The sequence below is a fragment of the Oncorhynchus nerka genome, linkage group LG8 (assembly GCF_034236695.1).
Source record: "Oncorhynchus nerka isolate Pitt River linkage group LG8, Oner_Uvic_2.0, whole genome shotgun sequence".
Classification (NCBI taxonomy): Eukaryota; Metazoa; Chordata; class Actinopteri; order Salmoniformes; family Salmonidae; genus Oncorhynchus; species Oncorhynchus nerka.
Genome location: NC_088403.1, coordinates 45,033,888 through 45,038,431, shown reverse-complemented (window position 1 = coordinate 45,038,431; position 4,544 = coordinate 45,033,888). Strand labels below are relative to the sequence as shown.

At 40.9% G+C, this 4,544-nt stretch overlaps 1 protein-coding gene across 1 annotated transcript in view; it reads left to right on the top strand.

Annotated features, from left to right (window-relative positions):
* LOC135572704 (uncharacterized) overlaps positions 1-4,544 on the top strand; it is a 221,963-nt gene that overhangs the window by 72,957 nt on the left and 144,462 nt on the right. The window lies entirely within an intron of this gene.

Sequence of the window (4,544 nt, the reverse complement as noted above, 5' to 3'; positions counted from 1 at the left end):
AAACCCCTCTACTTCCTATATGATGACAGTCTGCTTAGATCACACCACTTCACCATACCCAGAAAAGCAGAGTAATATTCTAGAGATTATTCTCACTAACACACAAACACACACACACACACACACACACACACACACACACACACACACACACACACACACACACACACACACACACACACACACACACACACACACACACACACACACACACACACACCACACACACACAACCTCAGATGGTTCTGTTATGAGTAATACTTTTAGCTACTGTCTACATAGATATGTTTGTTATTGTGTTGTTTATGGATGTATTTAAATGTGTCTGTATATGTGATGTGTATCAGGGCTATTGTTCATGTACTATCTTGTGTGTGTCTTGTGTTGGTGTGTGGTTTGTTTGTGTGTGTGTGTGTGTATATTGTTTGTCTTGTTTATTATTTTCATAATTTTTTTCATTTTTTCACTTGCTTTTCTTTTTGTAAATTATTTTTATTTACTTATTTACTTATTTATTTTTATATACATGATTTTTTACTCTTTGGGGGGTATTTTCTAAAAACTGCATTGTTGGTTAAGGGCTTGTAAGTAAAGTGTAGAGTGTAGATTGTGGGACACATGTACAACGTGTGAAGAAACCAACATGGGGAGAGAAAGGTTACAGGGGAAAGCAGTTACAGACTTCACCTTTAGTTAGTATACTATGATAAACATCTGGGGTTTCTTATCGCCCCCTTCAGGGACAGGCCTGTAACTACTCCACATTCTTATTGTGGATCACAATATCGAAATCAATCAATCTATCAAATGTATTTATAAAGCCCTTTATACATCAGCAGATGTCACAAAGTGCTATACAGAAACCCAGCCTAAAACACCAAACAGCAAGAATTGCAGATGTAGAAGCACGGTGACTAGGAAAAACTCTAGAGAGGAACAAGGCTCTGAGGGGTGGCCAGTCATCTTCTGGCTGTGCCAGGTGGAGATTATAAGAGTACATGGCCATTAAGGCCAGATTGTTCTTCAAGATGTTCAAACGTTCATAGATGACCAGCAGGATCAAATAATAATGACAGTGGTTGTAGAGGGTGCAACATGTCAGAACCTCTGGAGTAAATGTCAGTTGGCTTTTCATAGCCGAGCACTCAGAGGTCGAGATAGCAGCAGGTGCGGTAGAGAGAGAGTCAAAAACAGCAGGTCCGGGACAAAGTAGTGAACAGGTCAGGGTTCCATAGCCGCAGGCGGAACAGGTGGACTGGGGCAGTAGCATGACCAGGTGGACTGGGGACAGGCAAGGTAGTCCTGAGGCATGATCCTAGAGCTCAGTTCCTCCCAGTTTGGAGAGAATTAGGGATTCTCTTCATATAAAATGTGATTCATACAAAAAATGTAAAATATATTATATTATATTATTTTATTCACATTTTCAAACAGTCCATTTATATTTTCCAACAGAGCTATACATTTGGGTGAGTTTTCTTTCTCACCAGAGTAGCCTCGTTTCACTGCCAAAAATAAAATGTAACCATCTAGTGTCCTGAAAAATAACAACACAATGTCAAATACAGGTAGCCTAGACAAATAATTAACATCCAATCACATTAACTGTTACTCTCTCGCAGGAATTCCACTAACAGTTCATATGTAGCTAAACGTAGCTGCTGCTCATTCCGTTTGCTCGAAAATTGATAAATGGTTAAAAAAAAGTAAGGCCGGCGTCCATAGAGACACATACCAACTCTACTGGTAATACTAACAGCAGTACTACACCTGCACCTGTCAATGACACAAGTTGTTCTGCTTCCACGAGCACATCCAATGCTAGCATCAGTAATTCTACATTTGTTGTCAGACCAGCTAGTATGGACACTGACAGTTGTGAATCTGATGCAGCCGAAGAGCTACTGTCCCCTTACCCAGGAAAGCACCGAACAACAGACAGGGACGTTGGAGCATCGAAGAGGCGCAAATATGATGAGAATTACATTGATTTGGGATTCACTTGTATTGGGAGCAGTGCCTTTCCTCAGCCACAGCGAGACTTAAGACGACTTTCGAGTAGTAAGACATGTATAAACGCAACAGATACCATTAGTAAGAAAGGGCTAGAAGCATCTTATATGTTTTATATGTTGAGCTACCAAATGGCTAGGAAAGGCAAGCCCCATACTAATGTGGAGGAGTTAATTATTCCTGCTGTCATGGATATGGCTGTGACAATGCTGGGGGGAAAGGCAAACAAACTATACACACAATGTCTTCATCAAACATCACTGTTTAACTACGCATCAATGACATTGGAGGAGATGTTTTGAAACAATTACTGCTTCGCATGCTGCCAAGGGAATGCCTGATAGCTTGAAAGAAATACAGTGAAAATGGTTAACTTTGTTAAAGCAAGGCCCCTGAACTCTCGTGTATTTTCTGCACTATGCAATGATATGGGCAGCGACCATGTAAGGCGTTTGCAACATACAGACGTGCGCTGGTTATCAAGGGGCAAAGTATTGACACGTGTTTTGAATTGAGAGACGAGCTTAAAGTTTTCTTTACTGACCATAATTTTTACTTGTCTGACCGCTTGCATGATGACGAGTTTCTCACACGACTGGCCTATCTGGGTGATGTTTTTTCTCGCCTGAATTGTCTGAATCTAGGATTACAGTGGCTCTCCACAACTATATTCAATGTGCGGGACAAAATTGAGGCTATGATTAAGAAGTTGGAGCTCTTCTCTGTCTGCATTAACAAGGACAACACACAGGTCTTTCCATCATTGTATGATTTTTTGTGTGCAAATGAACTCAAGCTTACGGACAATGTCAAATGTGATGTAGCGAAGCATTTGAGTGAGTTGGGTGCGCAATTACACAAACAACTGGATTCGTTATCCCTTTCATGGCTTCCTTCCAGTCCACTTACCGATATCTGAACAAGAGAGCCTCATGGAAATTGCAACAAGCGGTTCTGTGAAAATCAGAAACCACTGCCAGATTTCTGGATAGGGCTGCTCTCAAAGTATCCTGCCTCGGCAAATCACTCTGTTAAGACACTGATGCCCTTTGCAACCACGTACCTATGTAAGAGTGAATTCTCAGCCCTCACTAGCATGAAAACTAAATATAGGCACAGGCCGTGTGTGGAAAATGACCTAATACAACCCAACATTGCAGAGTTATGTGCATCATTTCAAGCACATCCTTTTCATTAACCTGTGGTGAGTTAATGTCACGCCCTGACCTTAGAGAGCCTTTTAATGTCTCTATTTGGTTTGGTCAGGGTGTGATTTGTGGTGGGCATTCTATGTTTTGTTATCTATGATTTTGTATTTCTATGTTTTGGCCAAGTATGGTTCTCAATCAGGGACAGCTGTCTATCGTTGTCTCTGATTGGGAAGCATACTTAGGTAGCCATTTTTCCCTCCTTTCACTCTCCTTCAATACAGACTGTAAAAGGAATATGTCCTTGTAAAGGCGTTCTTCGTTTGTAGAAAGAGAGTCGGACCGAAATGCAGCGTGTAGGTTACTCATGACTTTAATGAAAGAATGCGTACATGAAATAACTCAATAACATACAAAGCAAAACAACAAACGGAACGTGAAACTAATTACAGCCTATCTGGTGACTATAACACAGAGACAGGACAATCACCCACGAAATACAACGCGAACTCAAGCTACCTAAATACGGTTCCCAATCAGAGACAAAGAGAAGCACCTGACTCTCATTGAGAACCGCCTCAGGCAGCCAAACCTATACCACACCCCTAATCAGCCGCAATCCCAATTAATACAAACCCCAATACGAAACACAACATATATACCCATGTCACACCCTGGCCTACCCAAACTATACCAAAAACACAAAATATAATGACCAAGGCGTGACAGTCCTTAATAATTTATATTTCAAAGAAATACAATGTTGTGGTAATCATCCTTTTTATTTGACCAAACCCTTGAATTAATACAACATAAAAATACAACACACATCCCATATACAGTACCAGGACACATCTACTCATTCAAGGGATTTTCTTTATTTTTACTATTTTCTACATATAGAATAATAGTGAAGACATCTGAACTATGAAATAACACATATGGAATCAAGTAGTAACCAAAAAAGTGTTAAACAAATCTACATCTATTTTATATTTTAGATGCTTCAAAGTAGCCACCCTTTACCTTGATGACAGCTTTACACACTCTTGGCATTCTCTCAACAAGCTTAATGAGGAATGCTTTTCCAACAGTCTTGAAGGAGTTCCAACACATGCTGAGCACTTGTTGGCAGCTTTTCCTTCACTCTGCGGTCCAACTCACTCCAAACCATCTCAACTGGGTTGAGGTTGGATTATTGTGGAGGCAAGGTCATCTGACGCAGCACTCCATCACTCTCCTTCTTGGTCAAATAGCCCTTACACAGCCTGGATGTGTGTTTTGGGTCATTGTCCCAGCAAATCACCCCAACACCATCACACCTCCACCTCCATGCTTCATGGTGGGAACCACACATGGGGAGTTCATCGTTTCACCTACTCT